Raw genomic sequence first — 14,643 nt, forward strand, 5'->3', positions numbered from 1 at the left:
GGTACACAGAAAGAACACCCCTCCCCCACGCACCTGCGGGCCGTAGGAGAAGGAAAGGGATAGGTAAAAGCTGACAGTAAGTAGAAAAGAGCACAGACAGCAGCACTAGCAAAAGTCACATACCAGGCAGGAAGTTATACTCACTGCACCTTCAGCTACAATCAACCTTCCAGATTCAGTGTCTGGGAGGGCTATAGCGCTGCGAACACTGTCCTTTGCAGGGGGAGAGGTACGCAGGGGGACTGGTCCACTGTATACCGCCTGGGAGCTCTGCGATGCTGCCTGAAAATGGCCGCCGGAGAGCACTGAGGAAGAGTGGCCAGGAGATAACAGCCCAGCGACGCCAGCACACATGAGAGAAGGCGCGCTGGACTGAGGGGAGGAGCGCTAAAGCAGGGAAGGCTGCCTCCCCTGCTAGTATTAAACCCCCAGGGAAGCCGGTTCCCCGCCGGTACTTACACCCTGGAGGCCAGCAGACACGCGGGGTATACCAGAGTGGGGGAGCCCGCCGCCGGTCTGTCCCCAGAGACCGGCGGCTAAAAGACTGCATTTGTCCCCGCACGCAGCGCGACGCGCTGCACGCGGCTTACCTGCCCCCGTGGAATCCGGCAGCAGTCCTTGGGAGGTCCTGGAGCCACGCTAGTACTGACTCCGGGGTCCCGCTGCGATCCCCAGATCAGTACTGGTGTCGCAGCGCCAGCGTGGCTGTTGGAGCGGCAGTGTGGACGTCCAGATGGACAGTCCATTGCTGCCGCTCTGAAGATAGTAAAAATAAAGAATAAAATCTTCTTTTAAAAAAATAAAAATAAAGCTTAGGGGCTGCTTATGCAGCCCCACTGCGCAGGGTGACCTGACTCCGGCCTGGCACCAACTAAAATTGAGGTGCCTGTGGCTCGGGGGCGGGGTATAGAGGAGGACGGACCCAAGTGCATCCTGGGAGCAGCAAAGCTTTAACTGCGTGGTGCCCGTGGATCCAGATCCAGCTATACCCCAAGGTCAACCCTGTGGACCCCCTATGGACCCTGAAGTAGAAATCCTATGTTTAGAGCCACATGCATATATGTCCTATGTATAGGGTGCCATGCAGATATTTCCTATGTATAAGGCCCATGCAGATATTTCCTATGTATAAGGGCCCCATGCAGATATTTCCTATGTATAGGGCCCCATGCAGATATTTCCTATGTATGGGGTCCCATGCAGATATTTCTTATGTATAGGGCCCGATGTAGATATTTCTTATGTATAGGGCCCCATACAGATATTTCCTATGTATAGGGGCACCCATTCAGATATTTCCTATGTATGGGGCCCCATGCAGATATTTCTTATGTATAGGGCCCGATGCAGATATTTCTTATGTATAGGGCCCCATACAGATATTTCCTATGTATAGGGGCACCCATTCAGATATATCCTATGTATGGGGCCCCATGCAGATATTTCTTATGTATAGAGCCACATGCATATATGTCCTATGTATAGGGTGCTATGCAGATATTTCCTATGTATAGGGTGCCATGCAGATATTTCCTATGTATAGGGCCCCATGCAGATATTTCCTATGTATAGGGCCCCATGTAGATCTTTCACACTCATATTCAACTCAGTTTAACCTGTTTTGTCTATTAACACTGGGCCTGTTTTAGGAATAGAGTGAAGGTGCCCACACACATACCGATCTGCCCACGATCAGCCTATGTGTACGATTTCCCTTGAAACTCTCCTCGGCAGCTCTGCGCACGATCTCCACACAATCTGTACATGATTTGGTGTCCAATCTTCAAACGATCTCTCCTGCATCCAGACTGTCACAGTGCATCGCCTCCTAGATTGTCAGATCTGCCCTACTGCACGGCAGATCTGACGATGCGATGTGCGACCTACGGGGACGCGTATCGCATCGTGATCGTGAGTGGGGACTCACGATTTCCTCACGATTTGGCCATATTTTACACGATCTGTCGTTCCAATGTGTCGGAATCGGCCAGATCGTGTAAAATATCGCTATGTGTGTGGGCACCTTAAGATACAGCCAGTGACTGTGCACCTTGGTAACACCATGCTGCACTGCAGGTGGGACAGGTGTAACATGGGCAGAGAGAGTTAGATTTGGGAGGGGTGTGTCCAAATTGAAAACTAAATTGCAGTGTACCAACAAATTAGAAGAAAGAGAGGACCTTGCGCTTCAAGATAAGCGTGTATTACACAGGGGAGCTGCTTCGAAGAAATGGGGATGTCCTATCTCCCAAAAAGGTAAATAACAAAGGAAAATTCGGAGTGCTACACCATGTGCAGTCAGTGTGTGCTTGAAACAGAAAATCGCTCTAATGGGTTAAATCCAATGGTGCATGTCAATCAATGCAACAGTACAATGGATTATTTATGAACATATCAATGTTTACTGTATCAAAAATTAAGAACAATATTCCAGCACTAGTGTCATGAAACCACAGAAAAACCTCACCTCAGTGAGTATGTGGTATTGTGGCTCAAACAAAATAACAATAAATCACAAATCATGAATGACATAACATAGGTCAGATGCACTGATGATAATCAGCTGTATGGGTAGTGACCACGGTGTAGAGGGATTGGGGATGAGGCAAAAAGGGGGGCCAAGCAGTAATAGTTGAATGTTAGTTCCAAAGTCTCAAAAAAACGTAGCAGCGGCGTCCCGCTGGTTGATGATTTACAAGTAGGTGCCCCGGGGGTGTCTTCCCAGAGAGGGAGTATGGCTACACACTCTGGTGCCTGGGGGCTAGGTCCTGGACGTGACTGTCGGCTTGCCGTGTATGTGGGCGCGGGCGTGCAGGCCGGGTGAGCCAGCCGCCCACCCGCGTCATGGGACACGGAGAGAGCCTACACGTCTGACAGGAGGGGACACAGCAGCAAAAGCTCCGGTAAGCCTAAGCAGTCACCGCCGCGCCCCTCCAATAGACAGGACACTTACCTCCCTCAGTGGTTGCCAGGCGGCTGCTCCTTCTCCTTGCCGGCTCTTACCTTCCTTCGGGTGTCGTCTGGGATGTACGTGGTCCGGGTAAAACCTTGTGGCTGCCTCGTCATATGCTGGAAAAGCAGGTCTCACTGGTGTGGGCAAACCGCTGGAGACACGTGCCTGACTTGGTGTGTGTGATGTCCGCCAACGCGTTTCGGCTTCCGCCTTTGTCAAGGAGTCACCTTGTACCATCAAAGCTGTCCAGCATTTGTGGGCCGCATGCAAAAGCAGCCAATATTTACACGGGTTCAACCCGGCTCGCTATACAATGTACACGGGTAACCCGTGTCGATGCGATCTGGGACCCATTCACAGAATAGGAAGAGCTGGCACTTGGAGATGATCTCTTCTCCAAGCGCTGGCTCAGCATGTGGTGTTGGTGATGTCAGGAAAGCATCTCTAAACTTCTAAATACGTATCCTAAACCCGTGGTCTCCAACCGGTAGCTCGCAGTCTTCATTTTGGTAGCTCACCTAGCTGCAGTACTGCCGAGTCAACTAGGAGGAAGTGACCTCTGATGTGTGCTCCCCCGTGGTGTCGACGCCATGGGTGGAGCCACAGGGAAGCACGTCCGGTGATTGCCGCAGCCTCTACAGCAATCTCCTAACGTGGTTCCACCCACAGCGTGTACTCTACAGCAGAGCGATTGACTCCCACCTGGCCCTGCCAGAAAATCACACAGCTGCCCTGCCTATATCTTTTACTTCTCTACTGCACGTACCTCCGAGGAGCCAGTAATTAACATTGAAATGTGCCTGTAATTAAATTGTATTTACAAACTACAACAATATCACCGTAATATTTAAATGTATTTTTATTTTCTATGAAACATTTTTTTCATTTTCATTAAATGACCTTCAATTGTTCAGTTATTAGCCAGATTTTTTTTTTATACAATTTTAGTAGCTCTTCAGGAGGTTTCATCTTTCTAAAGTAGCTCACACCTCAATTAAGGTTGGCGACCACTATCCTAAACACATTACATGTCTGTGGGGCCAGATCACAAAGTCAAGCAGACTACAAAGTTTCCTAAATGTAGGGTTCCCTCAACAAAGATGAGCCAATTACCAAATATATGTTTTCAAGCTACACCATTAAAATCCAATTTGAGACACTTTCAAGAGAATGTAAATGTGTTTAAGGTCGGACTGAATGCACCCGAACACGAGTGGTAATTGCCAGTCTATGTGATATAGCTACAGATGTGGGAGAGCCCGGCTTCCACTCACCCCAGGAGACCTCGCTAAGCTCTCTCCACGTCTGGGGGTTGTAGTACACCAGAAACAATAAAATCATGCTCTAAAAGACCATGGGAAGTATATTTACAGCAGCTACTTTAATCCCACCAGCGTCTGATTGGTTGTTATTGCATGAGCCAGTGCTTTCTATGCAGACAATAGAGATAAATGGTCGGAGTGGCCGCAGCAGAAGAGCAATTCTTACATAAATTTTGTTCAACTCTACATAAGACTATAATGAATATTGGGCACAATAATAGTGATACAGGTGCTTGTTTATACAGTACTGATACAATAACAAAATAATACTGGAATAAAAGAGAGGGGGAGGGAAATAACCTACCCACCCAACCTTCCAGTCATTCATACGTTCCAGGCCCAGAAAATAAAGAAGTTCTCCTCACAGAGATATTACTGCACCTGGAGTTGATGTCACCCTGCTTTGGAACCTGGGTAAAAGCCCCCAGACCTCTCACAGCTGCCCTATCCCATCAAATTACGACACAACATAAATAATAGATTCAAACAGAATTTTATTTATTATTGTCTCTAACTACAGACAATTGCTGCAGCTGTGCGACACGGGAAGCAGTCACTTTGGTGGGAGGAACTAGGCTTCAGCCGTGAGATACAGGTGGTCTTCAGTTAGGATGAGGAAGCACCTACAGCAGATGTGTTTATGAGAGTCAGCTGTGGGATACGGGAGGACTTGATTGGACTTCTACTCCCTCAACCACAGAGCAGCCCTAATTCAGGTGTGTGGGAGGTGCTGGGATACAGGAAACCTTCCCGCTAAGGGCGCCTCTGGTCTTCAGTTTGGAAGCTGGAGCATCAGATGACCTTCTTGGCTTCAGTGCCTGGAGACGGGAGGGTTTCAGATTTAAGGCAGGAGCTGGTTCAGATCTTGTGCTCCGGTTTATCTGAGGCAATAATGGCAATTTATTAACGAGCAGTGTAGACGCTGGTAGTTTGCCCAGGGTTGCCCAGCTACAGTCATCATCAGCAGAGTCTCTAGATGGCTGTGCTTTGATGCCGTGTCTTTGTGCAGGGCACTGTTCCTGCCAGCCCACGTTAGATGGCTGTTTGGAGGCTGAGTTGTGTAACAGCCTGGCGCAGATTCTATTTTCTGCCTTCTTTTTATAGCCGTAGAAGTCCTCTCCTAGGCTATATGGCTTTCTAGGTGAGACATGTTTCCCCTCTACCTGTATCTCCTGCATGGTGGCATATGGACTTGTACAGCTGTCCGGCCTGGATGAAAATGGACTTGTTGATGCAGAGCTACATGCTGGGCTCCTCGATGGAGGGAGATGGGAGAGTTTCACATCTGAAGCATTATACAGTGGTCCAAATGTTTTTCTTGGATTAATCTGTGGCAATAACGGCAATTTAGTAATGAGCAGTGGACATGCTGGTGGTTTGCCCAGTGTTGCCCTTCTACAGCCATCACCAGCAGAGTCTCTAGATGGCTGTGCTTTGATGCCGTGTCTTTGTGCAGAGCACTGTTCCTGCCGGCTCACGTTAGACGACTGTTTGGAGGCTGAGTTAGGAAAAAGCCTGGCGTAGATTCTATTTGTTGCCTTCTCTGTATAGTCATAGAGGTCCTCACCTAGGCTATATGGCTTTCTAGGTTTCTCCTCTCCATGTGTGTCATTCATGGTGGCATATGGACTTGTTCTGCAGCTGTCCTGGCTGGATGAAAATAATGTGGAGCTACAAGCTGGGCTCCTTGATGGTATAGAACCACGACTATAAGTGGCCAATTCTCTCATTTCTCTGGGAAATTGTAAATAAATCACTGACAAAAACCTCTGCTGCTCTGTAGGCTTAAAGGCAGACAGTGGTACAGAATTGCCAGCCAGCAGGGTTCTTAACTGTCACCTGACAATGCCCTTTATGACATAACACTGCTTACAGGTTCTGATGTCACCACTTATGCCTTAAAGGGCCAGTGACACGCTAAATTGTATTTTTTTGTTTCTAATGTTTTTTAAATATAGGTTAATATAGGTTTAGGAACACTTCAGCTGCCATTAAAGTGCAGTTGATTGGCATTGCCCAGGTTAGATCTGTACAATCTAGCTGGTGTTGTCTCTACCCCATGAAAGCCCTTCCACCATTACCGAGGCCACACTGAGAGGCTTCCACCAGAAAGCAATCACAATAAACATACTGGATAAATTCTCTTATACAATGTGTCAGTGGCGGCTGAGTGACCCTGAGTCACTGCGGATAAGGAGGATGATTCATGCACCTTGTCCCTGGTCAGATATCATTCATATAGTAACACACCTGTGGAGATCTCAGTGGCTGCCTGTATTCCTGCACCTATATAGCTAACGGCATTACTGACAAGCACAGAACATAATTGGGTATTGTGGTGACCAGTGTGTTTGGAGAAGTGTTGGTAATGGATTGCCTGTATATATTGACACTTGATAGATTCTGGGGGAGATGTATCATGCCTGGGAGAGTAGTAAAGTGAGGAGTAATGAGTACACGTGTGCACCAGCGAGGTGGCCTGGAAAACATGACCTGTTAGGCATCCTGAGGACGGAGTATGAGAACCACTGCTCTAGAATGAACCAAGATGAATTAGGGGTAGATTTACTAACGAGCGGTTTGTCAAAGCCAACAATCATCAGCGCCTTTGGCTCAGTTTTAAAATGGCAGTAGAAATAAATGCCAGACAAGCCTTGTTTAGCGTTTATTACTCAGTGTGTGAGGGGCTGGATTCTCAGTGTATAAGGCCATAGACTAGTCATGTGTGTTGATGCATTACTCTCCATGCACTATGATACGTCTGATTCTCAGATTTGAATTATCTATTCAGAAATTGTATTAATTTTTTAACAAATTCAGATCACGTATTTAATTTCAGACTCAATTGAGTCAATTCACCCAACAGTAGTTACAGTGCTGCCCAGGTCACGGGACCAGCAAGCAGAGGAGTACCTGGCGCATCCTATAGACACTCCGGGTGACTTTACAAGCTATAGGGTTAGGGGACATTCCTGCCGCCTCTACAGGCTGCATTGTGCCGTGTCACTCCCCTGTGCCCTGGGCGTAGGCACCACTCACACATCCCTAGTTACGGCCCTGAATGTGAAGATATGGTGCCATTGCTCTGAATCTGTTGTCACTTTGTATCTATCCCTTCGCTGCTTATCTGTCTTTACAGTAATGGTGCCCATCCACTTGTAGGTGCGGGGACGACGGCACGATTACAACATCCTAATTGTGCCGTCGTCTCCCTAGGGGTGAAATGCATACACTGAACATTCAGACGTTCAGTGTATGCACATCAATCATCCCCGAACATGGGCAACCTGATGATGGTCGCCAGGTTGACCGTCATGTTCAGGCGATGATAGATGTAAGAAACGACCAGCGGGCGCGCGTGCCGCTGGTCGTTTTAGACATTTAAATGCCCGATGTGTAGCCGATAACTGAGCGATTGCACAATTACGATGTCGTAAACATACAATCGCTCAGTATTATCGGCAAGTGGATGGGCACCTTAAGTTCCTTCCTGAGATTCAGCTCGGTTCCATTTATTGCGATAACTCACTGGGATGCTGACCCCACAACCAGTTTTAATTAAGGCCTCACTCAGATTGCTGTCTGGACCGTGTAGGACCAGAATGTATGTAACGAAACTGGATCAGAACCTTTATATACCCCTGCCTATACCTTCTTAAATCCTACCTATAAACCTCTAAGAATAACGCTAATTTGCGTATGCAGTCTGACCGCAAATAAAGACAGGAGTGGAATCTGTGGTTCCAACGCACAAGTATTATTCAGGTAAAAGTACAGTCAGTTACACGCAATTGATACATACACAATTTAGGCGTAAAAGGAAATATTACAGACCCAAGTACAGTATACATATGCTGCGCCTTCGGACCCAGAGATAGACCTCAGACTAGAGACCCTCAGTTCATACAACCTTCAGCATGGACTAAAAAACCAGTATACAAGCACACATATTTATCCCCCTCAGACTAAAACAGGACAAAGGGAAAGTTTCTTGCTGATATCATTGGTTCCCAGAGGAGAAGCATATGTTACAGTACATTTAACAGGCTGGTTCAAATTGACTCTCCCTGCCTCTAACAGCAGGGGAATCTTTCTAGTAACGCCTTCTGTACATTCCAACAGTTTAAACATTTTGTTGCTTGTAGGTTCTGCGATCCATAACTTGAGTTTGCATGATGCGATCTCTCCACCGATAATACCGGAATGCTGTAAAAAGCGTATGCATCAGAACAAGACCAAACACAACTTGCTTATCATGTATAATACCTTAGTTATCAAAAACCTTTATTTCTCAGCGTTGAAACTAACTTAACCAACTTAGATCATACATTTTGATGCTTATGGAACCTTATGTGTGAATATGAAATGTGTGGGTATTCAGGGTTTGATATAAGGACGCTAGTTAATGTGTGTATGAAGATGAGTGCATTTGTCTCTAACATTTTAGCATGCTGGGCCAGATAGTTCTACATCTGCTGTCAGCAGGCCCTCCCACCTTTCCTGTGTCATTGCAGGAAGCTTGCTTATTTATTCTAGCCAGACCACCCGTTGTGGGCAAACACTATGCAGGAAGCTTATCTACACAAGCCAGTTGTCACCTGGCCACTTGCTTAATGCAATACTGCAAAGCCATTTCTGGAATATATCCCTTATAATACGTAAAGTAATGAAATAGGCTTTTAGTGAATCGCCGTAACCTATGGTAATGGTCACAGATGCATTCGCATGATGCTAATGGTATTATCGCCACATGTACTAAAATGTGAGTTTATCTAAAATGGCGCTTAGGCGGCCATCTCGCAAAATGGCGTCTTGCGGCCAGTCGCAAGATGGTGTCGCTGCGATTCAATTTTAAACTGATCTTGTCTCAGCCAGTAATCCAGCTTCGACAGTAAGTAACTATGGCTTCTGCTTCAAATAATCGATGGTCGGTCTAGAATATCCGGTTACTATGATATTTCTTTTTCACACAGCGACAACATATTCTGTAGAGCTGTATAATCAGAGAACATTATTCAGGCACATTTGTTACTGCTCCAGCGGAGCTTACACTCTAATTTCCCATAGGCATAGATGGTATATACACAAGTCAGGACCAATTCATTTAATGCCAAATAATTTACTAGTATGAGAGGAAATGGGAGTTCCTGGAAAGAACTCACACGAATGCTGGGAACACATACAAACTAGGCACAGAGACACCCTGGCCGGAGTAGAATGAGGCCCCTGCGCTGCTATTATGCATCCAATGAGGTAAAATTGCCCCTTACCATAAACCAGCAGAAACGTCAGCATCAATCATTTGCAGATTATCATGTTACTAACTGGCTGCATTCATTTCACTACCAATAGGTGTGAGGCGTTTCTTTAATTACTGCATTAACATAACAAAGGAACATAATATGTATTCAAGGACAATTTAATAATGTTTTCATCTTTTCTGCTTATATATAGCTGAAGGTTAGTACATCATCAGCCACATTATCCACTGGGCACAGTGTCTGCACAATAGTATACGTATACCTGCTTACAGGACATCCAGGAGATACATGAATCTTGGGTGACTCTCCTGGATGCCCAGAAGAGTGGGCAAGTCTCCTGGAGCCCACCCGCCCACGTTCCCTAGTGAAGTGCGTGGTATGGACAGCCAATCACGTGATTACGCTGAATTGTGTGGCCCTGACTCAGGCTTCACAGTGCAGGTAATTGTGAAGGTGAGGCCACAGTAGCGGAATCGCACCCCCTTTACTATGCCATGTCCCCCACATTGCCGACATCATACCCGTCAACATAACCTTCTCCACCAGGTACAAAATGATCTCCTCCAGGACTGCTCCCATAATGTATGATTGCCGTCACCTGTGTAGAAACATCCTTCTCATCAATTAAGTAGTGCAACACAGGAACACAGGTGGCTGCAATTATACATTAGGTGGGAAGGCCAGGGGCAGAGCATTATAAACCTGATGGGAAGGGTCATGCTGGAGGGTCTGTGATTTCGGGGGCAGCCATAACGTCATCTACTATGAGTATAAAGGCCCCCATACATCAGCAATTGATTGCAGCAATTCTGCAATTTGCAATCGATTGTGTATAAAAATCTTTCCCTTTTTCAATCGATTGTGGCAATTCTGCAATTGATTGAAAAAGGGAAAGATTTTTTATACACAATCGATTGCAAATTGCAGAATTGCTGCAATCAGTTGCTGATATATGGGGGCCTTTAGTCACACCCATTTTTAAACCACGCTTTAGTTTTTTTAAAGGTATGGTACATGCAATGCACAGCCTCAATTGAAGGAACTAGGCATGGACACAAGTCTGGTATAGTTACGCTCAGCATTTTGCTTCCTATTTATTTTCAGATCCATATTACTAGGAAAAAAACACAGATACAGGACAAACTATTACCGGCAGGTAAAAACAAAACATAAATGCGATTAAAAAATAACTTACACGTCCAGCCCATTAAACCACAAATTTGAAGAAAGTACAATTCAGTATAAAACAACAGCAAACAGCCCAAAGCACTAACACAGACACGTACATAATCACACATACATATATTCTGTACGGACAGACAGTAGCAATCTACCACATCTTGGCCCTCACAACAGAGACGTGGCATCTAATAACCATAGCCTGGCGTCATACACCACATGTAAATGCCTATCTGATGCCCAGGCAAAGCATCCTCAGCAGTGGTGAATTGTGTGCCCAGCAATTTAGTTGAGGAGCCAAACCAGGAGTTTTTCAGCCAGAGGCATAGACTGACATGCGATATCTATACAAAGAAGACAACGTTTCCAGGAGCTCCGTGGAAACAGCCCAACAATAGCCACAAATCCAGGGTTCTCACACCAGACCTGCTCTGCATGCAGAGCGGACAAGAGTTGGCACGACTGCAAAGCCCGACGCCAGCAGGGTATGGACTACTGATAAGAGAATGGCATGACCCCAGATAACCTCAGACGCCTACAAGATGATCAGATCTCTCTGGGATTTTTTATTCCTGTGTAATATCATACAGTGGCCTTTTTCTAGCATAGCCTCCGATATAAACAAGGCTGGAAACCTGTGACTCTGCCGGCAGAGGCTGTCAGAACATGCTGGATCTTGTAGTCCCATGGCAGGCGAAGTGCCTCCAGTTGGCCTTAACTTTCAGCCGAGTAATCAAGTGGTTATTGCAAATGACATGCGACAGAAATATAAATGTTGCAAACCTCACTTCTGATTATCACACTCAGGGGAAAGTGCAGTAAAGTATTTCCCACTCCCCGGCTTTGTCCGCACATTACATCCATCCACTGTGGCCACATTGCAAACAAGTTATTATTACACAGTAATTTACCTATTAATCTGTAAGAAAGATTTTTGTAGTGTCTTACCTTTTGCACGGAGCAGCTCTGCTTACACTCCCTCTTCCTACCTTCCTACCATGTTATAAATAAATTCTTCCCTTTTTTTTTTTAAAAGCACAAAAATCTCCTTGTTTGGAGTCTGAAACTGGATCCATCCATCTCATCGTCCTGGAACTGAAAAAAAAAGAAAAATCCCCAAAAACACCCTCATCTATAAACATCATCAGGACATACACCTACGGTGAGCGAGTGTCCCCACAGCACCGGGGAATATAGACTGCAGGAATGACTGAGCTACTGGTGTCCATCAGGACATACACTTACGGGGAGTGAGTGTCCCCACAGCATCGGGGAATATAGACTGCAGGAATGACTGAGCTACTGGTGTCCATCAGGACATACACCTACGGGGAGTCAGTGTCCCCATAGCACCGGGGAAAATAGACTGCAGGAATGACTGAGCTACTGGTGTCCATCAGGACATACACCTACGGGGAGTGAGTGTCCCAACAGCACCGGGGAATATAGACTGCAGGAATGACTGAGCTACTGGTGTCCATCAAGACATACACATACGGGGAGTCAGTGTCCCCACAGCATCGAGGAATATAGTCTGCAGGAATGACTGACCTACTGGTGTCCATCAGGACATACACCTACGGGGAGTGAGTGTCCCCACAGCACTGGGGAATATAGACTGCAGGAATGACTGAGCTACTGGTGTCCATCAGGACATATACCTACGGGGAGTGAGTGTCCCCACAGCACCGGGGAATATAGACTGCAGGAATGACTGAGCTACTGGTGTCCATCAGGACATATACCTATGGGGAGTCAGTGTCCCCACAGCACCAGGGGAAATAGACTGCAGGAATGACTGAGCTACTGGTGTCCATCAGGACATACACCTACGGGGAGTGAGTGTCCCCACAGCACCGGGGAATATAGACTGCAGGAATGAGTGAGCTACTGGTGTCCATCAGGACATACACCTACGGGGAGTCAGTGTCCCCACAGCACTGGGGGAAATAGACTGCAGGAATGACTGACCTACTGGTGTCCATCAGGACATACACCTACGGGGAGTCAGTGTCCCCACAGCACCGGGGGAAATAGACTGCAGGAATGACTGAGCTACTGGTGTCCATCAGGACATACACCTACGGGGAGTCAGTGTCCCCACAGCACCGGGGAAAATAGACTGCAGGAATGACTGAGCTACTGGTGTCCATCAGGACATACACCTACGGGGAGTGAGTGTCCCCACAGCACCGGGGAAAATAGACTGCAGGAATGACTGAGCTACTGGTGTCCATCAGGACATACACCTACGGGGAGTCAGTGTCCCCACAGCACCGGGGAATATAAACTGCAGGAATGACTGAGCTACTGGTGTCCATCAGGACATACACCTACGGGGAGTGAGTGTCCCCACAGCATCGGGGAATATAGACTGCAGGAATGAGTGAGCTACTGGTGTCAATCAGGACATAAAACTCCTTGCTGGAAACTGTGGGCTCAGGAGAGTCCGGATAAACTTCATCACACGAGTGCTAGGACACTGACAAGTTACAGAAGTCTTTTTATTTAAGATGTGTATTAAATCTCCTCCTCTTCCAATTATAGCACTTTCCTAGTCCTCCGCCTGGACCCCGTTTATTCTCTGTGTTTGGCAGGGTCCTATGACTAATATACAGCCAGACCTTTTGCCCATCACAATGGGGTCTATTTACTAAGCCTTGGATGGAAATAAAATGAACGAAGATAAAGTCCCAACCAATCAGCTCCTAACTGTCATTTTTCAAATGCATCCTGTGACATGGCAGTCAGGAGCTGATTGGTTGGGGCTTTAACTTCATTCACTTTCACTCTGTCCAAGGCATAGTAAATAGACCCCAATATCTGTAATTGGAAGTCAACATGCTATGTCATATCTGCTATGCTATAGAGCAGTGGTTCTCAAACTCAGTCCTCAGGACCCCACACAGGTCACATTTTCCAGGTCACCCAGCAGGTGCACAGGTGTGTTCATTACTCACTGACACATTTTAAAAGATCCACAGGTGGAGCTCATTATTTCACTTGTGATTCTGTGAGGAGACCTGGAAACCATGCACTGTTGGGGGTCCTGAGGGCCGAGTTTGAGAACCTGTGCTATAGAGAGCAAGGCTACGCTGAGAAGTTCTGGCTGAGGGGGGAGGCAGGTAAACAGTAACTGTGCCTCTGAGGTCCTGGTAGTGCATGGGAGGTATAACTCTGTGATGCGGCGGTACACACCCTATCAGAGCTTCCGAATGAGCAGAGATACGCCCCAACTTATTTCAGGTTCCCACCTAACCTGATAACGGCCTTTTGTATGTTAAGCCTGCGGTCCTGCCATCACAGTACCTTTATTGGGAAGGATGGGGATTTATGTCATTTAGAAAAAGTGGCAAAATTGGGACAAATGAAGTAGTGTTCATTCTAGCACCCTGCATCGGTCACCAACCTGTGCATTGCCTGGGGTGTCGCTCTCTGCTCTGGTGCTTCTAGCACACTCTGGTCTGTATCTGAGCAGTTTGTTGCATTAGTGGAGTATGCTAGAAGCACCAGAGCAGAGAGCGACACCCCAGGCAGGAAAGAGGAACTGCACGGTATGTGACAGGTGCAGAGTACTAGAATGAAGACCAAATTAAGCCCTACCCCCGATCCACCCGAACACACCAAATTTTCTCACCCACTTTTTGACAAAGCAAATCAGTGCAAACACCCAAAGTGACTGTCATGCAGAAATAGGGACAGCTGGGAGATGTGGGAAAATCACTTAGCGCCTGGTTTATCGTCACACCAAACAAGGACATCAAATAATAATGGGAGATCTGGACTATAGGAAAAACATCCAGATAAACAGAAGTGATGGAAATATAAAGCAATAGAAAAAGGCAGAAAACAGGGCCAGATACGGTCACATAAAAAATAATAATAATAATACACATTTTAGTTGGATATTCAGTATAAATCAATAAAA

This window comes from Taudactylus pleione, unplaced genomic scaffold, assembly GCF_031769625.1.
Source record: "Taudactylus pleione unplaced genomic scaffold, aTauple2 ptg000484l, whole genome shotgun sequence".
Lineage (NCBI taxonomy): Eukaryota > Metazoa > Chordata > Amphibia > Anura > Myobatrachidae > Taudactylus > Taudactylus pleione.